The sequence below is a fragment of the Phalacrocorax aristotelis genome, chromosome 2 (assembly GCF_949628215.1).
Source record: "Phalacrocorax aristotelis chromosome 2, bGulAri2.1, whole genome shotgun sequence".
Lineage (NCBI taxonomy): Eukaryota > Metazoa > Chordata > Aves > Suliformes > Phalacrocoracidae > Phalacrocorax > Phalacrocorax aristotelis.
In genome coordinates this window covers 106,967,521-106,991,495 of record NC_134277.1, presented here as the reverse complement: position 1 = coordinate 106,991,495, position 23,975 = coordinate 106,967,521, and the positions used below count along the sequence as shown (strand labels likewise).

The 23,975-nt window shown below is 41.0% G+C and overlaps 1 protein-coding gene across 3 annotated transcripts in view; it reads left to right on the top strand.

Moving 5' to 3' along the window:
* CCDC102B (coiled-coil domain containing 102B) overlaps positions 1–23,975 on the top strand; it is a 204,213-nt gene that overhangs the window by 39,453 nt on the left and 140,785 nt on the right. The window lies entirely within an intron of this gene.

Below are 23,975 nucleotides of genomic sequence, written 5' to 3'. Positions count from 1 at the left end.
TGTTGGAAAAGATTTGCATTGGTCAGTCTCAGCTCTGTAAGGGGGTAGTCTGCGTTCCTTATTGTGGGAAGAACTTTGTTGCTTTAGATTTGGGAAGGAAAAAAAACGAACCAAAGCCACACAGACTCCCAACCCCCTCCCACTGACAACAACATTAATAACAGAAGCAAACTAACTTCACATCATAAAAACTCTTAAACAGGGCAACTTCAACTTGACATTGCAACAGTACTTGGGTGAAAAGGTGTTGTGGTTTAGCGGCAGCTCAGCCCCACACAGTCGCTCGCTCACTCCTCCACCGGTAGGTGGGGGAGAGAATCAGAAGGGTAATGCTCGTGGGTTGGGATAAGAACAGTTTAATAATTAAAATTAAAAGAAACAACAATAAAAATGCAATGTAAAGGAGAACAACGAGAGGCGCAAAGCCCCAGGGGAGGGGTGAAGGGAGGGGAGAGGGGGAACGAACCGCCGAAACAAACCGCACGCGCCACAGCCGCTCACCGCCCGCCGACCCGACGCCGCGCCGCCCCCGCGCTGCCACTGCCCCCCCTCAATATATTGGCCATGGTGTCACATGGTATGGAATGAACCTGCCATTGGCCAGTCGGGGTCAGCCGCCCCCACCATGGCCCTGCCCCTCCCAGCCCCCCCCCGCCACGCGGCAGAGCGCGGGAAGCTGGAAAGGTAGCCGACCCCCACAGTGAGGAGAATTAACCCCTTCTCAGCCAAAACCAGCACATTCTCCACCCCTTATTCCATACCATTTACACCATGCCCAGGTCCCATATGATGCAATACAACCGTACCAACCACCACCCCTCCCCTTCCCATCCTTTAACATAAGACACAGACATCATTCCCTTAGTTCATGGACCTTCCCTGTAAAATGTCCATTAAAATGTCCATTGAGTTCACCCAGTCCGTGACTCTGGGCTCCATCTGTTGTATCAGTCTTTCCGGGTGGGAGAGATGGTGCGTGGCGTTGGGTTGCTGCACACCGAGTCAGTCATCGTTCCATCACTGCTGCATGGCTTGTTTCATAATTGATCTTCCATGGGTTGGGAGGCTCGTACTCTGATATCATTGATACAACACAGAGGTGACACACAGTATTATATAGCAGTTCACATTGTGCCATTCAGTTCATTGACTGTTTTCACCCAAAATCAAATCCCCTTGAGGCACACATCGGATTTCTCCATCCTCCCGCATCACCCACCAAGTGCACCCAGGTCCTCGAGCAAAAGCAATCCCACGAATGGGTTTGACTTTGCCGGAGGCAGGAAGAACCCAGACTGTTTTGCCCAGCATACTTTTTGTGTGCACTACAGGGACTCTATCCCCTTCCACAGTATGTAGGATTTCTGACTGGGCAGGGCCAGCTCGGTTGGCAGATCCCCTCGTGTTGACTAACCACGTGGCTTTGCTAAATGTGTGTCCCAGTGCTTGAATGTCCCACCCCCCATTGCTCTTAGTGTAGTTTTTAACAGTCCATTGTACCGTTCAATTTTCCCAGAGGCTGGTACGTGATAGGGGATGTGATACACCCACTCAATGCCGTGCTCTTTGGCCCAGGTGTCTATGAAGCTATTTCGGAAATGAGTCCCGTTGTCTGACTCAATTCTCTCTGGGGTGCCATGTCGCCACAGGACTTGTTTCTCAAGACCCAGGATAGTGTTCCGGGCAGTGGCGTGGGGGACAGGATATGTTTCCAGCCAGCCAGTCGTCGTTTCTACCATTGTAAGCACATGGCGCTTGCCTTGGCGGGTCTGTGGGAGTGTGATATAGTCAATTTGCCAGGCCTCCCCATATTTATATTTCAGCCATCGTCCCCCATACCACAGAGGCTTTACCCGCTTCGCTTGCTTGATTGCAGCGCATGTGTCACATTCGTGGATAACCTGTGCAATAATATCCATGGTCAAGTCCACCCCTCGATCATGAGCCCACCTGTATGTTGCATCTCTCCCTTGATGGCCTGAGGTGTCATGGGCCCATTGAGCTAGAAATAGTTCACCCTTATGTTGTCAGTCGAGATCCACCTCAGCCACTTCAATCTTGGCAGCCTGATCTACCTGCTGGTTGTTTCGATGTTCTTCAGTGGCTCGACTCTTGGGGACGTGAGCATCCACATGCCGTACCTTTACAACCAGTTTCTCTACCTGGGCAGCAATATCTTGCCACAATGTGGCAGCCCAGATGGGTTTGCCTCTGTGCTGCCCGTTGCTTTGCTTCCATTGCTGCAGCCAGCCCCACAAGGCATTTGCCACCATCCAGGAGTCAGTATAGAGATAGAGCACTGGCTACTTTTCCCGTTCAGCGATGTCTAAGGCCAGCTGGATGGCCTTTACCTCTGCAAACTGGCTCGATTCACCTTCTCCTTCAGCAGTTTCTGCTACTTGTCGTGTAGGACTCCATACAGCAGCCTTCCATCTCCGGTGCTTTCCCACAAGGCGACAGGACCCATCAGTGAACAGGGCATATTGCTTCTCGTCTTCTGGCAGTGTGTTATACAGTGGGGCTTCTTCAGCACGTGTCACCTCCTCCTCTGGTGATAATCCAAAATCTTTGCCTTCTGGCCAGTCCATAATCACTTCCAAGATTCCTGGGCGACTGGGGTTTCCTACTCGAGCCCGCTGGGTGATCAGTGCAACCCATTTACTCCACGTAGCATCAGTTGCATGGTGTGTAGAGGGGATGTTTCCTTTGAACATCCAGCCCAGCACTGGCAGTCGGGGTGCCAAGAGCAACTGTGCTTCAGTACCAACCACTTCTGAAGCAGCTCGAACCCCTTCATATGCTGCCAATATCTCTTTTTCAGTTGGAGTATAGCGGGCTTCAGACCCTCTGTATCCCCGACTCCAAAACCCTAGGGGTCGACCCCGGGTCTCCCCATGTGCTTTCTGCCAGAGGCTCCAGGTAGGGCCATTCTCCCCAGCTGCAGTGTAGAGCACATTTTTTACATCTTGTCCTGCCCGGACTGGCCCAAGAGCTACTGCATGGACTATTTCTTGTTTAATCTGTTCAAAGGCTTGTCGTTGCTCAGGGCCCCATTTGAAATCATTCTTTTTCCGGGTCACTTGATAGAGAGGGCTTACGATCAGACTGTAATTTGGAATATGCATTCTCCAAAAACCCACAACGCCCAAGAAAGCTTGTGTTTCCTTTTTGCTAGTTGGTGGAGACATGGCTGCTATTTTGTTGATCACATCCATTGGAATCTGACGACGACCATCTTGCCATTTGATTCCTAAGAACTGGATTTCTCATGCAGGTCCCTTCACCTTATTTTGTTTTATGGCAAAACCAGCTTTCAGAAGGATTTGGACTATTTTCTCTCCTTTCTCAAAAACTTCTTCCGCTGTGTTGCCCCACACAATGATGTCATCAATGTATTGAAGGTGTTCTGGAGCTTCTCCCTGTTCCAGTACAGTCTGAATCAGTCCATGGCAAATGGTAGGACTGTGTTTCCACCCCTGGGGCAGTCGATTCCAGGTGTACTGGACGCCCCTCCATGTGAAAGCAAACTGTGGCCTGCACTCTGCTGCCAGAGGGATTGAGAAGAATGCATTAGCAATATCAATTGTGGCATACCACTTGGCCGCCTTTGACTCCAGTTCGTATTGAAGTTCTAGCATGTCTGGCACAGCAGCACTCAACGGTGGAGTGACTTCATTCAGGCCACGATAGTCTACTGTTAGTCTCCACTCTCCATTAGACTTCCGGACTGGCCGTATGGGACTGTTAAAGGGTGAGTGGGTCTTACTGATGACTCCTTGGCTCCTCAGTTGGTGAATGAGTTTATGGATGGGGATCAGAGAGTCTCTGTTGGTGCGATATTGCCACCGGTGCACTGTTGTGGTGGCGATTGGCACCTGTTGTTCTTTGACCTTCAGCAACCCCACCACAGAAGGGTCCTTTGAGAGACCGGGCAAGGTAGACAGCTGTTCAGTTTCCTCCGTCTCCAAGGCAGCTACACCAAAAGCCCACTTGTAACCTTTTGGGTCCTTGAAATACCCTCTCCTGAGGTAGTCTATGCCAAGGATGCACGGAGCCTCTGGGCCAGTCACAATGGGGTGCTTCTGCCACTCATTGCCAGTTAGGCTCACTTCGGCCTCCAATACAGTTAGCTCTTGGGATCCCCCTGTCACTCCAGCAATGCTGATGGGTTCTGCCCCTATATAGTTTGATGGCATTAAGGTGCACTGTGCGCCGGTGTCCACTAAAGCTTTATACTCCTGTGGGTCGGACGTGCCAGGCCATCGGATCCACACAGTCCAGTAAGCCCGGTTATCCCTTTCCTCCACCCGGCTGGAGGCAGGGCCCCTCTAGTCCTGATCATGGCAGTCACAACTCACTTCATGCAAATGTGAATCAGGAGTCCCTCTATTACACTTAGAAATAAAATCTGCGCTTCTACTCCTCTGTCTGGGGACTTGCTCGCTGGAAACTGGAGCAGCAGCTTTCCTGGAAGAGTCTCCCTGAGTGACTGTTCTTCCTTGTAGTTCATGTACTCGTGCCTGTAGGGTCGAAGTAGGCTTGCCATCCCACCTCATCATGTCCTCTCCGTGGTCACGCAGGTAGAACCATAGGGTGGCCCGTGGTGTGTATCCCCGTCTTTGAGCCAAAGGACGCTTATTCCTAACAGCTGAGACACTGCTCTGTCGAGGTGGGGAGTAGGACAGATCTTCTTTGAGTTGCTGGACCTCTTGGGATAGTTTCTCCACAGCAAAGACAAGCGAGGAAGAGATGTTTGTGTCGTAATCCCGGAGTCTATCTATCACCTCTGCCACCGTTGGTGTCTCGTCATCTTTCCAGGACATCACTGACAATGAGTTTGCATGCGAAGATGGTGCGCTCCGTACAAACTTCCGCCACATGGGTCGTGTGCACTCGGCTTCATCTGGATCTTTGGATGACCGTTGATCGTCCAGGTCACCATAAATCACCTCAAACACAGCTAATTCCCTTAGATACTGGATGCCTTTCTCCATAGTTGTCCATTTTCCTGGGCGATATGTAACATCTTCTTTAAAGGGATACCTTTCCTTCACTCCAGACAGGAGTTGCCTCCAGAGGCTGAGGGCTTGTGGTTTTTTTCCAATTGCTTTGTCAACGCCCCCTTCCCCAGAAAGGGATCCCAATTGTTTGGCTTCTTTTCCCTCTAGTTCCAGGCTACTGGCCCCATTATCCCAGCATCCGAGCAGCCAGGTGACAATGTGCTCACCTGAACGACAGCTATAATCTTTTCGCATATCTCGCAACTCCCTTAAGGACAGGGATCGGGTGGTCTCTATTTCATTTATTACTTCTCCCTCCTCTCCCCGCGATGGCCCTGGTTCTTCATCATCCCGTTCTAAACGAGTTGATGTCCGCTTCCAATATTTCGTCTTGTGTATGGGGGCAACTGATACTGGTACGGGTTTATTTTCTGAGCTAGCTCCGGTACTTGTTGTGGGGGTTTGAGTGGCTGCAGTGCCTGTTGTCAGGGCTGGATTGTCTACAGTGCCAGTCACTTTGCATTTCAATCCAGAGACATTCTCTTCCCCCTGGGGGCACTGAATACTGTTGAGCAGGGCTCGGTATGCATGGGCCAGACCCCAGCACGTTGCAGTTATCTGTGTCTCTCTGGAGTTCCCAGCGTAACAACATACTTCCTCCAAATATTCTACTAGTTTTTTAGGATTCTGCACTTGTTCGGGGGTGAAACTCCAAAACACTGGGGGTGCCCACTGCCCTAGGTATTTGCCCATGCTATCCCACATGCCCTGCCACTCGTAACTATCAAGCCTCGGGGCAGATTTCTGGGTGATATTCTTAAGTTGCTTAGTCAAAACCAAAACAACATGCCCAAAAACTAACAATAAGTGCACCTTAACCACCCAAGGATGTTCAAGATACAAAAACGTTGTTGTAACAAAGGCACAGACATCATAGAACAAAGTTGCAAAGGTACTATTCTGTATTTCCTCCATATAAAATCTCTCAGAGGAGGAGGTATAATTGCTAATTGCCTCAACAAGGTGGTATCCGAAGTACGGTAACGGTTTCAGCAAAAACCCCAAATACCAGATAAAGCTGAAAACGAGTGTTTGTATAACAAATCTTGTAGGCAAAACATTACTAATCACAGCAGAACACAGCAGACTCAACAAACCAACACCGATTTTTAACACCAACTGCAAAAAGGACAACATGGTGCTGTGACCAGCAGCTGTTGTTATCTCCAACCCTTGAGCCCCACGTTGGGTGCCAAAAAGACTGTCGTGGTTTAGCGGCAGCTCAGCCCCACACAGTCGCTCGCTCACTCCCCCACGGGTAGATGGGGAAGAGAATCAGAAGGGTAACGCTCGTGGGTTGGTATAAGAACAGTTTAATAATTAAAATTAAAAGAAACAACAGTAGAAATGCAATGTAAAGGCAAACAACGAGAGGCGCAAAGCCCCGGGGGAGGGGGGAAGGGAGGAGAGAGGGGGAACGAACCGCCGGAACGAACCGCACGCGCCGCAGCCGCCCGCCGACCCGACGCCGTGCCGCCCCCTCCGCGCTGCCACTGCCCCCCCTCAATATACTGGTCACGGTGTCACATGGTATGGAATGAACCTGCCATTGGCCAGTCGGGGTCAGCCGCCCCCACCATGGCCCTGCCCCTCCCAGCCCCCCCCCCCCCCCGCCACGCGGCAGAGCGCGGGAAGCTGCAAAGGTAGCCGACCCCCACAGTGAGGAGAATTAACTCCTTCTCAGCCAAAACCAGCACAAAAGGGAAATAAGCAGAGTTTAATAAAAGGTTTCAAATGTCATTAAAAAAATAGAAAAGGTTCTCAACAGAGTCCTATTATACCTTCTTTTGAAATATAACCCAAAATGTCTAGTATTGAATCTTTAAGCACACTGGGGAACTAGTGAGCAGCCTTTTTTTTTTTTTTTTCTTTTTTTTTTCTCTCTCTCTCAAAGCTAAGAGCTAAGTTGTCACTAAGGCAAATTAAGGGATGAAAGCTCATGCTTTGCTTCAGATCTTTTTGGTTAAGAATGCTCCAAACCAGCTGCCCTTTGAGATTTCAAACTAAATTAGGAGAAATAATTGCTATAATCCCTATGCCTAAAAGAATCTGTGCCATTTACTTAGGTTTTTTAACACAGTTTGTTTAATCTATTACCACTGTCACCCCTGCTGTGTTCTGTCAAAATACAATCAACTGCAAGAAAAGCATGCTGCTGTTTGTAAAGCAAACAAATAAAACCTTTTTGGTATGAATGTCAAGGGCCCCAGTTTTCCCTTGCTCAGTAGTGAAACATGAAGATTAAGGTGTGATTTCTCTTTTTTTTTTTAAAAAAGACATTAATTGCAGATACATTTCCTACATCAGTTGATTGTTTAATATAGGAATTTTTACTTGTGTATTCCCTGGATTAAAAATTCAAACTCTCCATGCGTAGGAGCAAAAGTGACTATGCACTTGTTAATGCACTGGAATTCTGATTCTCCAGATGACTGATGGCTTGTCAGGTTTTGAGAGTTTTGGTTGATGTGTGTCCATTATAAATTTCAAGCAATATTCTCCAAGGGATTAGCTGAAATGTGAATGCTTTTCTTGTCTGAGATTAAAGAACACTTTAAATTCACCTAAACCACTATATAATGTTCATTTAGATTAATACTGTTTGGAACTATAATTATTATGTTCAGCTTTAGGCAAAAAAGGAAATGTAGTTTGAGAATTAAGTCATATTAATCCCATCTCAAATATCACTTGCATTTAGGAACATAGCAAATACACCAAATTGCAGACATGTACATGCCATTTTTATGTAAGGTCATGCTTGTCTAGGCATCAATATTTCGCTAAACATGACAAAGAATTGATAACTTGAAAAGCTTGCAGTAAAAAGGATTTTACAAACCGATGCCAGTACATCAAAAGGAGCTTAGTTTCAGTCTCTGTTTCTAATTATGGGAAGCACTTGAATCTGAGGGCTTTTATCATTATTCAGAAAAACAACTTCCAAGTTAAAGGCTACTTAAAGGATGCCTAATATTAAAGTTATGAGTATATAGTTACTGAATTCTGATGGAACCAAGGCTTCAGCTTTGGCTTCTGCAGTCAGGAATTACTCTGAGGGTCACTCTCTTCAGATTTGTGTAAGAAGCAATGAAAAGTGTTTGACTTATGAACAATTGCAAGGAATGGGAAACCTAGAGAAGACACTAGTATGAAGAAGAAGTAGGCTAGAATGGATACCAAGTAGAAAGTTAGTATTTCAGGATAGCCTGAGAGACCATAGCAAAACGGGAATTTCTTAAGCCATGTAGTGATTTTGCAGAGTCAAATTACTGAAGTAAGTTAGTGTAGCATTTGGGCTGCATCCAAAGGTGCAGCCACATAAGGCCAGTATAACCTTTGATGTAGTTTTTTGTAGATTTTATAGCATGAACATTACTTTTAAAATACAGCAAAGCCATAGAAGCGGGAGGGCAATATCTCTGAACAGTGCCTAAAATAAGAAACAGAGCAGGCAAGGTTGCGAGTGATACTGACCAAAGTTTTGGAGGTGAAGTTCTTTGTCCCAGTCTGAGCCAGAAGCTCAGGTCTGAGTTGAGCAAAAGAGAAAGCTTAGAGGTGCTGTTGGAGTGGGACTGGAACTGGGCAGCTGAAGGAAAGTTAGGACAGCCAAGAGATTTGTATTGCAAGGGTCTTTGTGGTGTGAGCCAGAAGTGGGAGTCTGATTCCCAGTCAGAGCTGGAAAATACGGTTATGGTTGAGTGAAAGGGAAAGCCTAGTAATGTTGCTGGTGTTGGGGGGGCAGGGTGTGAAGAAAAAAAATGGAGAATATTAAATAATATTTGAGTATGGGACAGCAATATGCCCTTGCGGCAAAGAATGGTAATGGTATCCTGGGCTGCATTAGGAGGAGTGTTGCCAGCAGGTTGAGGGAAGTGATCCTTCCCCTCTACTCAGCTCTGGTGAGGCCACATCTGGAGTGTTGGGTCCAGTTCTGGGCTCCCCAGTACAGGAGAGACGTGGACATACTGAAGAGAGTTCAGTGAAGGGCCACAAAAATGATAAAAGGATGGGAGCATCTCTCCTATGAGGAAAGGCTGAGAGAGCTGGGAGTGTTCAGCCTGGAGAAGAGAGGGCTCAGCGGGATCTTACAAATGTTTGTAAATACCTGAAGGGAAGATGTAGAGAAGATGGATTCAGGCTCTTTTCAGTGGTGCCCAGTGACAGGACCAGAGGCAATGGGCAAAAACAGAAACACAGGAGGTTCCCTCTGAATATCAGGAAACTGTGAGGGTGACAGAGCACTGGCACTGGTTGCTCAGAGAAGTTGCTGAGTCTCTCACATTGGAGATACTCAAGAGCCATCCGGACATGGTCTTGGGCAAACAGCTCGGGGTGGTGCTTCTTGAGCTATGGGGTATAAACCAGATGATGACCAGAAATCCCTTCCAAACTCAACCATTCTGTGATTCTAGGGTGCTAATTGCAGAATTAAAAGGAGGAGATGGGGAATTGCCATTGGTAAGATATCCTCTACATTTTCTTCAAGTAATTAAATGTTTCAGTACATCTACTGTTGCCCATAATGTAATATAGCTATAAGGCAAAATGATGTATCTGCATAAAATTATATATGTATACATAGTTTGGGTATATATAAAATGAGACAGTATGAGTATTTTCTTCTAAAAACAGCAGTGTAATTTTTAAAGGAACAAATGACTTGCTGGACTGTTTATTATTAGTAATTTAATTATAATTATTTTTTTTCCATAATAAATGGATCTGACTTATCACATTCATCTTATGGGGGAAGGGAGGAAAATTTCAGGATGTTTCCCAGTGCTTAATAGATAGGATATTTGTAACAGAGAGATATTATTAAACCAGCTTATAAAAAGTAAAATATTATGGCAAATTTTTCAAAATTATGAGGAACAGGACTCAGATATTCTGTAGAGATTTCTTATTTCTTTTCTAATTTAGAAACCTAGATTTTCATTTTTCTTGTGGGACCATTAATTCTACCTAAGATGCAGCAAACAGCAAGCAGCCAACCTCCTGACAAGTCACATCAGCAGATGGATGTCCCCATTCCCTGCAGCAGGGAGTCTCCTATTGTTATTATTCACTGCTTCCTTCTAGTGATCCTGAGTGGCTCAGGCTCACCCACCAGAGAGGCTTCTCATCAACAGCAAGGGCACTGAACCTGTTCTGAAAGTGCAGGTTATCTGGTGGGGCATGAAGCTTCTTCCTAGTGTGAGAAGTCACCAGCTTCCAGCCTTCATCATCATTGAAGTTTCCAGCTTCATAGGCATAGCATCTTCCTGCCCCTCCCCTACAGTTGAAGGTTTGGGCTCTTGAAGCTGCAAGGTCTTCAGGAAGATCTGGTCCACCTCTTTCTCATCCTTTTTGATGTTGTGCAGTCTGGTGGCAAAGCACAACCCCTTGACAGCTGCACACCTCCTTCAGGCTTGGAGACCATGTGCCCAGCAAGAGGCTCAAGGGACTCCCTGCAGCCTAACACTTGCAGAGCTGCATCCTGCTTCTGAATCTCTGTCTGAGTACACACATCTGATAGGGAAGGGATGATTATTCAGTGGCTCCTTATGTGGCAGCAGCAGGTACCCACAGGTTCCTCAGAGGGTTCTCATGAGTCTCCCAACAATCCCTCACAAAGTGTCCAGAAACTCAAGAAGACATTTAGAATACTTCCAACTTCAACCTCGACAATGTACTCACAGTGATTATTTCATCTAGGCTACTTAAAAATTCAGTCAATATCAATATTGATGCTAAAATTCAGGAACAGTTCTTACACAAATATTTTATTTTGAGGTACGAAAATATATGGCCTGCTATCTTTTTGACTGCAAACAGGTGTACAATATGAGAGCTCCCCAACCAGGAATGGTGAAAAATATTGAAATATTTATATTGGCAAATATGAGACAAAGCTGCCCTGAGAATGACCATTGAGATAAGGCAGCTATATTGTTTTATTTTGCAAAGTGGATAAAGATGGTCATGTTTAGTTTTTATTATTTTTATTATTTTCACTAATTAAATTTGCATATAGATGATGCTTTAGTGCTCATAATAATCAAGTGTATTTCTTTAATATACATTTGACCAAGGAATCATTTTTGTCTGTGACCGCTCCCAGCTGAAACATACCTTGCTGACAAGAAAAATGACAAATATTTCTGTGGACTGGTAACGTATGAGGTTTGCATCTTGAACTACAGATTGCTGAGTTCTGTTCTGAAAGATAATAAAGTACCTGGTTCATTTTTCATGTGCATTAGTAACTTACTTGATCAGGACATGTGGGCATGTTTGATATACTGCCTGGCTATAAAAATGAATAAAGCATTTATGTGTTTGTTCACTTTACACCATGGGTGAAAGCCTTTCAATTTCCAAGACAGCCTACAAATGGTTTAGCATTTGGCTTATATCTCAATATAACTGTTTTCTTATGTAAGAAGACTTCATTCCTCAGTGTTGTTCTTTGGAAAAAATCTTTAATATTATGGAGCTATTTGAATGTGTGTCATCATTCCTTTTCCCCTGGATGCATTCACTAAAATAAAGGACATGAGATGTGTGATTTTTTTCCATATTCTAGGTCATAGTTTACCTGACAGATTTACTGTTCTTCTCCATCAACAGTAAATTTTATCTTGGGGGGATACAGAATTTTTCATTTACTTAATGTTATTCTACATCAGGGGGAATCTGAGATAGTAGGGCTCTAAGGGGGATCATGTAATTAATTATGTAAATATGAAAATAGACATATGGGAGAAGAGACAGCTAAAATAGCACAAGACATCAGAAAAAAATATAATCATACTCTTATTTGTTTGTAAATACTCATTCAAACATTCATGCTTTCTTGGCAAGCCTACAAGAATGTCTACTTGACAGAATTGTCTTTACATCTTATGGCTCTCAGATATTTTATTTATAGTATGTGTTTGTATATCTTTATTCTAATAATCCTTTCTAGTTGTAACTGGTTTCCTAGATATTTTTTGCAGCTGCTTGTTACTCACATATGAAAATGTTAAATAAGTAAGTAGTGCTGTACACCTTGCTAGACACTGACAGTTTGGATATTACTCTAGTCTCAATCATTTCATTAATTGTAATTGCAGTGAAGGCTAGCATACAGCAAGAAGCTTTCTGTATTTGTTTAGGCATCTTCCTTATTTTTTTCACCTGAAAAATGTAAATAACTCTTTTGTTTAAAATAAGATAAAACATAAGGACACTTCATAATTTTACAGTAAAAATGAGTTCATGATGTGTTGGTGTTCTCTTTACTGATCTCAACAGTTTAGACAGGTGAAAGTAGTTACTCTGAACTTTTTAATTATTTTCAGATAATTGGTGAAAGTAGAATTTTGGACAGTCGTTATGGATAATTTTCTCTGATAATCATTGACAAAAACGCTTTTCCTTGAATGCATAGTACATTCTCTGGAACAGCAGGTCACTGATGTTAAAAAATTCTTCATGTGAATTCACTGTTTTAAGTGGGGCTCCTCCAGATACATTACGATCCATCCAGATGCTGCATTTGAGACAGGAATGTAGCTAACAACATCTGAAATATCAGAAATATCGTGTGCTGATAGGCATATTAATGCAGACTGTTAAAGCTGCATTAAGGATTATATAAGATGGACACCATTGCTAGTTTTTCAGTAAAGATGTTAAAGATATTTAGCTTAATACATAGTCAATATAAACTTGAAATTAAAAGAAACTCATAAAAGCAGTGCCATGATCAACATGTAAAGAAATATCTATAAGATCATGGGTAATTCTTCCCACCTCACTCCCAACATTTTTCTTTTCTTGAACTTATTTATGCCTCTCTGCGTATATTATTCATGATTGCTGTAAAGTTTCAGCCTTTAAGTTTCTTATGTATCTATGGACAACTTATATTCCTGCAAAAATCACTTGTGATAAATTAGTCATACACACAGAAGAATTTTATCTGTGCAGATGGGGAAGAGGAAAATAAATGCCAGTAAATCAGCAACTTTTCTTTTAATGTCGACATAGTGCAATGATATCAGCTTACAGCAGACAAACATTTGAGTAGTACCAGAAGGAAGAAATATTTGATTACTGAACATGCTGGAGCTCAGATACATGCATTGTTATGAATATGAGCATTCATTAAAAAGTTCAATTTTTTGCAAGGCTTGGTGTCTCAAGATATTGTCAGGCACTATAACATTTATCACGCTTTCAGTATAGTTTCTGATGGACTAAATGGTGCTCTTGGCAGACTTGCTCACAATAAGAAAAAAAGCAGAGTAAATTTATTTTTTCCTATATTGAATATTGAAGTACTTGTCAAATAAAAAGGTAGCCAACATTTGTCTTCCCTTTACTGTGGAAGGAGTGCTGTGGGTTCTGGTCGTCTTTGATTGATTACTTCTTTTAGATGAAAAAGGAAAAGAATTCTAGAAACAGTGGCATACACTGTAAATAATCATTGCAAAACTGCCTAGTGTCACACATAGTGAGTAATAGTTTTGCTTGCCAGCAAGCATCACACCTCTGCACAGCAGTGCTGGGCTTGGAAGTAGGCAAGCAGATGGATTTCCTTTCAGACCTAGGAGCTTTTGCAGTTGGCACCAAGCTCTTACAGACTTTTAGCAGTAGAAATCTCAAAACAAATAAATAAAAAACCCACCTCCATCCCAACAAAATAAAGGGTATATTGCAGGTAATGAAGATTCTTGGAAGTGTTTCCTATCCTCTTGGACATGGGTGTCTTGGTTACATGAAGTCTGTCTTTCTCTTACACCTTTCCCAAAGGGAGGTACGCAGTGGGATAGAACCACTGTCTTCTTGCAAGTTCTGTAGGCAGTTTTGACCTGAAACCAAAAGGGATTTCGGAGAATCAGATTCAGCCATATAACTGATCTCTTCTGCTTGTATATAATATCTCTTTGAAGATGCTTCTGCCTAGATCAGGTTTTTACTGATGTTCTGGTACCATTTCTCCCAGTTGTGTTGAAAGAGTACCTTTAACAGTTTAATATCATTCCTTTTAGACCGTTGATAAAAGAGCTTCAGACCCAGTATTATAACTACGTTACAAATTGTAATGATATTTCACAATGCAGTCTTAATGAAAAAACATGATGCTTCCACTTGACTCCTCAGGAAAAGCTTGTTTTTTAATTTATTTGGTTGAGTCTACCTAGGTGGCATATTCAAGAAAATTACACTTTTGCTATTCCTTCTAGCAGCTGCAACAAATTCAATACTTTAGAAGTTGACGACATCTCATAAATAAAAAAACCTACCACTGTGAAATGGAAGATTCTCTGTACTTGCATTTCTTGTCAATGTGCAATAACTTGGAAGATGGTTGGCAACATTGCACAACTGTTGAGTTCTTGGCTCTGGCTTTGAAAAGATAATTGGATATAGCTTTTTTTGAGAGATATTCCTGTCTGAGTTACAGAAAATGAACATTTGCTTCTGAAACAAAGAGCTTTCTTGTGCTGAGTTTTGTGAGTAACTGCGGGGACAAGATCTGTAAGAGTCGAATTCATTAATTTCTTTATGAATCTGTATAGTTATTTCAATAGTTCTTTTTTAGGAGGGAGACATGATCCCTAGTTCATAATCAACCTATGGCTCATTTAACTTTCAGTTCAATCCGTCTCTTGCTTTAAGTTTGTAGAATAAATTGTAGCATAGATGAGTGGGAATTACCTCCATGCACAATATAGTGAGGATATCAAGAATCTTGAAAATGTATATTCATTTATCCTGCATTAAAACCTGAAAAAAGCCCTGTGTGGCCAATTAAAGCACACAAAAGCATATTGATTTTAAATTTTCAGTTTTGATCGGTGTCACAAGTCTGTAGGCCATATCTGGTTTGCCTGTACATCATTAGCATGAATGCAGATAGCATTAGACAATGTTTTGGCATGGCTGAGTAAGGTTCAAACTGTAAATAAATAAATTAAACTCTTCTGTTTTCAGAAAATTCTGCTGTGGAAAAAGCCTTCCATGTAATTTGCAGTATCTTGTACGGACAACTTTTATTTTGGATGTTTGAAGAATCTTTCTCAGGAAATATTATTATTAAAAAGTGCCAGTTTTGTCAAAGAAAAAGGTTTTGCAGAGAGAATTTCTGGTATTTTTTTTTTCCTGGTACCATTGCCATTCAGATCAAATCAAAGCTACAGCTTTTTACCGTAACATTTGTCTTCTGTCCATCTCTATTTTAAATCCTTTTTTTAGAAAGCTGGATATCATAACTCTCTGAGTACGCTTTCCTAACTTTTCCCAAGTTTTATAGGAAGGTAACAAAACTTTATGCTAAAACCTGACAAAACTGCTGCTTTCTTAATCTCCCTTGCTCCTAAGGGTTGTGTGGAAAATTTTGTGGTTTCCACCTGAAATCATATTGATTGTTACATTTCCTTTTTGCCATTCTTTTTTTTTTTTTCTCTCAGTATTCCCATTAAAAATTGGTAGACAACTTAACTGTTGTCCTCCATCCTGTCTACCCCATCTTCCCTTGACTGAAGGGAAGTAGAAAAATCTTGTTTCAATAAAACTTTTTGAGCCTCAACCACTGTTACGTTGACTTAAACTGAACTACAGCATCAAGATTTTCCTGCTAATGAACTGTACCAGGAGGAGTTCCTTTTTCTGTGTCTGTTTTTCTCAGTGCCTCTGTCTTTAATATTAGTCATAAAATGGTGTAGGTTAGCTCTAAGACATAATTATCCAGTTTCAAAAGGTCAGTACACTGTACTTCATTTCCACCATTCACCTTAGCAATTATCCACTTCATGGACAGTACCTTGACCTCACTCTATGCTTCCACCATTATTCTGGTCTCCCTATTGCTGAAAAGTAAAGTTCAGTACAAATTTGTGAAGACATTTTCTGGAGAGAAAATATTCACATTTGAATGAAAAATGAAACATCCTGAGTTTTTCACATGTAACATTGAGTTGCAAGTTCTTTCTTTCACTTGTTACTTTCAATTCCTTTTAAATCAGAATCTGTATTTCCACCCAAGAGCATCTAAAATACACTTATGACCTCTGAAATCCTTTGCAGTGTAGATGTGAGAGAGGTGTCATTGCTATTCAGTCAATTTGCGTTTTTAAATTGAATTTTCAGTAGAATGATAGAATGTCCTGAGTTGGAAGGGACCCACAAGGATCATCGGGTCCAACTCCTGTCCCTGCACAGGACAACCCCAAATGTACACCATAAATAATAAATTATATAAGTGTGTAAGTAATAAATTTCAAAATGAAAAACAAATATTACTGCTCCTGTGAAGTGTTTTTTTGTGAAAAGTGAAAGGAGACAGTAGACTTTAGGGCAGCAATAGATTAATTTAAAGGCCAAATTTTTTTTCATGTAATGAAGAGGGAAAAAATTTTTCAAAAAAAAAAAGCCAAGTTCCCCTTAAAGAAACACAGGAACATGTCTGTGTTTATCACATCTACATACATGTATGTACTTTATATGCACATAAATATGCACAGAAACTTCATTTGGTTGTTTCAAAACAGCTAACGCTTTTTGAACGTTCACCTTGTGTTGCATTTTCAATAGCACCTGGCTCAGCTTCCTTACTGAGAAAAGTTCTTTTAGCTGCTTTCTTCATCTTGCTGTGTTAGGTCTCAAAACACTTATTTTCTGTGGCTGCGTAGTGGATAGGAAACCAGGTCTGCACAAGTTACTTGCACAATGGATGAGGTGATTTTCAGCCTTTTGAAACTATATAGCATGGAGCAGATCAAAGATCCCAGGGGTGCATTCAAGCTCAGTGAGGGGCAGTAGGTCCCTCAAGAGAGGCTCTATTTATAACAGTTATGAAACAATCTACAGAGTCCATCAGCATATGTAACTACTTTTTTTTCTTCCTTTTTAAAATGAGAAAGTTACTTTCTCTAAAAGCAGGGAGCTCATAATTGGAAAATAAGGTTGGTGAGTTTTTTCAATTGATAAAAACATTCTAATCTTGTTTCTAGAGGGAAACAGATCCCTGAAGCTTGTTTTGTTTTGTTTTGTTTCACTGTTTTAATGAAAGGAATATGTTCTCAAAAATCTGATTTATCACCTAGCATTGTATTTAATCTTTTCCTGAACTTAAAACACCAAGTTATAGAAAGACCCTCTTACAACATCTCAAAGAGGGCTAAGCAGACTTGGGTGAATTCTGCATTCTGAAAGACCATAATCCTGAAAGATTTTTTTCACAAAATTACAGTAAAGTGATCATGAAATACTTACTTTTGCTTCTTCTTTACTTAATGGCAGACCTGATTTTTTTCTCTGCTGTAGTCTCCCTACTCTACTTTGGAAGAATGACATGAATGATAGAGAAGCATCTTCCCAAAGTGTTTAAGTGTATAGGTTTTATATGAATGTACCATCACCTCTTCCTTAAAAATACAACTCTTAGAATCATAGAATCATGGAATCATTTAGGTTGGAAAAGACCTTTAAGATCACTGAGTCTAACCATAAACCTAACACTGCCAAGTCCACCACTAAACCATGTCCCTAAGCACATCCACATGTCTTTTAATTACCTCCAGGGATGGTGACTCATACACCTCTCTGGGCAGCTTGATAACCCTTTTGGTGAAGAAATTCTTCCTAATATCCAAAATAAACCTCCCCCGGTGCAACTTGAGGCCATTTCCTCTTGTTCTGTCACCTGTTACTTAGGACAAGAGACTGACACCTACCTCGTTACAACCTCCTTCCAGGTAGTTGTAGAGAGTGATAAGGTCTCCCCTGAACCTCCGTTTCTCCAGGCTAAACAACTCCAGCTCCCTCAGCTGCTCCTCATAAGACTTGCTCTCCAGATCTTTCACAAGCTTCATTGCCCTTCTCTGGACACGCTCCAGCACCTCAATGTCCTTCTTGTAGTGAGGGGACCAAAACTGAACACAACATTCAAGGTGCGGCCTCACCAATGCTGAGTACAGGGACATGATCAGTTCCCTGCTCCTGCTGGCCACACTATTCCTGATACAAGCCCGGATGCTGTTGGCTGCCTTGGCCACCTGGGCACACTGCTGGCTCATGTTCAGCCGGCTGTCAACCAGCAGCCCCAGGTCCTTCTCTGCCAGGCAGCTCTCCAGCCACTCCTCCCCAAGCCTGTAGCCTTGCATGGGGTTGTGGTGACCCAAGTGCAGGACCCAGCACTTGGTCATGTGAAGTCACACTTCAATCAGAAAAACAGTAGTGTGATTCTTGAATAGGATATTACTGCTGTGAATATCTGTATTTCATCTTTGAAGTAAGGCAAACAGCAAAAGAATATAACAGTGTAACTTCTAACTCACTTTTAAAAAATATATGTAAAACTGACCCAACTTTCTTTTATGGATTCAAATGCACAACTAGAAGCGTAATACTGTACATTCATAGGTTTTCTGAGGCCTTTGTAGTGAGCAGACTGTTCCTTCTGTCATGATCAATCAGTAAGCCATTAAGATGTTTTAGTTCCTAATTAAATTAAAAGAGTGAAGCTAATTCATGGAACAAATAGCTAACAAGGAAATATTTCTCACACCTAATACATGAAGTACCCACACTGCTTAAAGAGTTAAGAATTGCTCAAATTGTTTTGCAAATATGACTGAGTAACAAATGATAAGTAAAATTGGATTAATGTATGCCATTGGGTAAATGTTGTAAGCCACAAATATTTTTCTTTGTTTGTTTTTTTGTTCTGCAAATATCAACACGTATCTTTACACATGCTCATTATTCTGCATGCCAGAAGTATCCTGCTTAAAAATTTTAATGACTTCATTAGCTTATCTATTAATATAGAACACAAAATTCAGGAAAAGTAATGTAAAATAATATTCCTTAAGTCTCAATGAAAATAAATGTGTGCATCATTCTTTAGGAAGATTAAGTAGCTGTTGTGATTTAGCCAGCGACTCAGCCCCACACAGTCGCTCCCTCACAGGTGGGATGGGGAGAGAATCAGAAGGGTAACGCTCGTGGGTTGGGATAAGAACAGTTTAATAATTAAAATAAAAAGAAACAACAACAAAAATGCAATGGAAAGAAAAACAATGAGAGGCACGAAACCCAGCAGGGAATGAACCACCAAAATAAACCACATGTGCCAGTGCCCCCCCAGCCACAACTGCCCCCTTAATATACTGGTCGTGGCGTCACATGGTATGGAATGAACCTGCCATTGGCCCGTCGGGGTCAGCCGCCCCCGCTGTAGCCCCGCCCCTCCCGGCCTCCTGCCAATGTGGCAGAGCGCGGGAAGCTGGAAAGGTCCCTGACCACCACAGGCACTACAGTGAACAGAATTAACCCCTTCTCAACCAAAACCAGCATACTCAGTGAAGATGCTACCTACTAAAACTTGGTCAGTAATTTTCAGTTATTTTCATATTTTAAAAATTAATAAATTCTCCTTCATTAACTTTTTAATAACAATATTTAGGTTTTCCAATAAATGAGTTAAAATATAAATTCAGACATAATAATTTTATTTGATTCAAGTCAAAATGTGTTGAAAAGTTCATATACAAAGAGGAGACTAGTCAGTTCAGGAAGACCTGTATTCCTCATTAAAAAATAAGGGTCTCAAAGCTGTTCTCTGCAATCTATATTACATTCATATGAACCTCTCCTGTCTGTTTTAAATGCAAATGTGTAAATATTTGCAACATAGCTCCATCAAGGATGGGGTGTGGAATATTCAGATTAAAAGCAGTCCTGAGGCAGAGAGAGACTTCCCTCTGTTGAGTCTTCCTGCAGCTTTTTACAAGGGCTCTTTACAACAGCTCATATCAGCTAGCTGGCCTTGAGTGCTGCCGCTGAACTCTTGGAGCTGGAAGGGCCCTGGCAGCGGTTTTGGGGTATGGGTTGGATTAGTAATGCATTGCACAGGTATGAGAGACAAATTCTGTCTACTCAGCAGAAGGCTGATCATCTTTTTAGCTCAGAGTGACACAATTACACATGATGACTTTGTGAAGTTGGCATTCTGATTTGAAATCTGAAAGCTGGCATCTGGCACCTCACTTTGCACATTCTTTACCTAAGACGAAAAAGGGAGTGAATACTTCCTATGAGAGTGTTATATGAAGAGTGTTATTTGAAATAAGCACAAGGTATAGTTCAGGAGAACTCTAATGAACAACAAACCAGCCTTGATTGCTAACAGTCTGAAAATTAGTATTTCAGAAAATGAGTTCTGGTACTTTGCTGGACAATGATTTATAGTAAAATCAATGATACCAAAATTGTCTAGTTATGATTTTGTACAAGTTTGTATTTTTTCTGACTTTATTATGGAGTTTTTAATGCTTATGTTATATTAAATAATTGAATATCATAAATTTATCATTATTAGGGCTTGTAGACATCTTGGGTGCAATCAACTGAAATTTTACAGACACACAAAAAAGTAATTTATTTTTTACTTCAGATCTTGGTTTGGAAGTCATCTTGTGCTTAATTGCCTGACTGAAATTCAGTCTTGGGTGGCTTTGTGATTTCTTTCTACTTGAAGTCTGCCAGAAATGGATTGGTATTGATCACTATGAAAAGGTGAACTTTCAGTCTCAAAATCTGAGTTGTGTTTTTTGGCAGATGCTTTGTAGGAACATAGGGTTTTCTTGTGTTTCAAATCTTTCATGGGTATTCGTAAGACATTATGACTGCATATTTATTTAGAAAAATACAGTTTTTGTGGTTGTAGTCCAGTAGATGGTATTTGAACAACTATAAATCTGCACAATTTGAGGAAGGAGAAAAGAAGATTTGGGGCTAAATAAAGGTATATGATTCCTTCTTTTCCAGTTATTTTACAGAAATTCAGTGGATAGATTTTAAAGACCTTATTAGGTACATTTGGGCATCTAACATTGTCTTGCGTACTGGAGTTAACATCTTGTACTCCGTCACCAGTGGGTAGACCATGTCAAAAAAACTCCCAAGTACAAAAACAAGGGTACAAAATTATCCTTCCCTGATTCCCTGTTTAATCTCAGTACAGATGTTTATCATATTCTAAGTAATTTTGCTTGGTAAATAACCTCCAAATACTGTGAGGTAGTATGAATATAAAATACATAGGGCTTTCATGCTGTTGTATTTTTCTTCACCCAGATGGACCACCCCCAAAAACTTGTAGTTTTGTAGCCGTGTAAATTCTTTTCATACAAGATCAAGTCCATAATGTAAAGCCAACTGCTGAATAGTATAATTGTTTAAAAAGTTAAAATTAGTTCCCTTTTAGTCTGCCAATATGATACAGAGTATGAAAGGAATATCTTGCTTTCTTACTTGCTAGTTTGCCTAATATTAGATCAAAGGACCATTTTAATTTTAAGAATCGTTTCAGAGTTCTCTCCAAATAGTACCCTCCAACAGTGTTTCATGATGTTAAGACTGGCCAAGATTTTAGGCATTCTGTTGCATGTGTGCGTTGGGAAGGTTGTTAATTTATTGTTCTTGTTGTTTTCTTTATTAAGGGGAGAAAATAATCCATAATAAGAAGGAAAAGCCTGAGGAAGTGTCTTTTGTTGGTAGAATAAAATGCCTTTAAACATAATCTGATCAGTTTTTAACTCTTTGACAATTGACTTTTCTAAGGGAAGTAGTTGGTACTCATCTTCTGTCTGTAGAATCACAGAATATCTCAAGTTGGAAGAGACCAATAATGATCATCGAGTCCAACTCCCCACTCCTCACAGGACTACCTAAAGCTATACCATATGACTAAGAGCATTGTCCAGATGTTCCTTGGATTCTGACAGGCTTGGTGCTGCCGTGACCACTTCCCTGAGGAGCCTGTTCCAGTGACCAACCACCCTCTCAGTGAAAAGCCTTTCCCTAATGTCCAATCTGAACTTCCCCTGATACAGCTTCATGCCATTTCCTCATGTCCTGTCACTGGTCACCAGAGAGAGATCATCACCTCTCTCTTGAGGAAGTTGGAGACTGTGATGGATTAACCCCTCAGCCTTGTCTTCTCCAAGCTGAACAAACCACATGACCTCAGCCCTCCTTGTAAATCTTTCCCTTGAGAGCTTTCACTATCTTGGTCACCCTCCTCTGGACACACTCTAATAATTCAATGTCCTTCTTATGTTGAGGCAGACAAAACTACAGATAGTACTCGAGGTGGGACCATACCAGTGCAGTATAGAGTGGGACAGTCACCTCCCTCGGCTGGCCAGCTATGCTGTGCTTGATGCACCCCATGACATGGTTAGCCCTTTTGGCTGGCAGGGCACATTGTTGACTCATATGCAACTTGCCATCAACCCAAACTCCCAGATCTCTTTCTGTAGGGCTGCTCTCCAGCCTCTCATCTCCCAGTTTATACGTATAACCAGGATTACCCTGTCCCAAGTAGACAATCTGCCAGTTGCTCTTGTTAAATTTCATACATTTGGTGATTGTCATGCCACATGTGCATTGGCTTAGAAATGGAATTTGGAGATGGCAGTAACTAATTTACTAATGAAGTATTTTCTTGTAATGTCTTAGTTCTTTTGTCTCTGATTTCCTATTTATTCTAGTTTAGTGTTTAGATGCAACTTTAGTTCATAAAGTGCCCATGCCTATATAATGTAAGCCTTTGGACAATACAAACCTCATTTTCAAATGGATAAGCTTATGGTCAGGGTCTGATTTATACCTGGAAACTGTTTGAAACATCAACATTGCTGTTTGTGTTTTATTGTTCTTCATCATGAGAAGATGAAGCTTGTGGAGCCTTTTTCTTCCCCCTACTTTACTCATTCTTTTGGGGAATCCTCTAGTTTATCATATATAGAATACTAGCTAAAGAAATATCTGGAAAAAATATTATCATTATTAGTAAACAATCACTTGTTATTTTCCATTGAATATAATCTTTATCCAAACTGGAAAGACTCAAAAACCATTTCTACTTTCCTCTGAAAATCTGAATAAACCTCTTCAGCTTTATGCAGTTCCTAACTGGTTTTATTTGCTCAGTAATAAGGTGGGAACAGACAAGTTTACTATTTGGTTTAGCTAGATAATCACATTGTTACAATTCACAGGGTCTGAATTAAGTGTCTCTGATGCTGTAACACCTCATTCTCTTTGCTTCATGTTCAGTAGCTTTTGATTATTTGCCAGAAATTGATTTTAAAATAAAAGTAACCAATATCTGAAAAAGTACACCTCCCTGGCTCTTTCAAAGCCTTGTTGGCACAGACATCCTGTTTCTTCAGTGCCTTGCAGTGTTGTCCGTCTCTATGTTTATCAAATAATCAATTTGAGTTCTCAAAGAACCAAAAATTGTAAAGTTCTTAGAATTTTGACTTTTATGGATTAACATTTCTCTTATCTTTTTTATCTCATTTGAAAGAATGAGAATCTTTCATTTTCACAATTTTCAATCTATCTTAATATCTTTTAATCTTCTTATAAATATCATTTAATAACAATTTGTTAATAGTAAGTGCTTGTCAATAATAATCTCCTGATAAATATCAGTTAGTACCTGTTTAGCACTGTGAAGATCAATTCATTTTACCAGTTTTTCTTCTGAAATCTCAGGAACATTGCATACATTCTTGACAAAACCTCTGTCTAGTTGTCTCTGAAGAGTAAATAAAATCAGTTATTAGATAATTACTTTATATGACATAGTAACATGGCTTTTTGTTGATGTATTTAATTCATCCTACTTGTGGATTAGATAAATGAATGCAGAAAGCTTGGTTATTCTAAAATAAGGTTACAGCATTGGCCATAAAAGACAGTATTTCTCTTAAGACTATTAATTGTGACCTCAAGAAATGGAGTATTGTGAAAACTTAAAAATCCTTCCTCTGGTTATTAGGATAGTGGTTTCCAGTACTGAAGACATACTTTTGAACTTTCAGTTTAATTAATGTTCATTATAGTCCTTCTCCTCCTGTA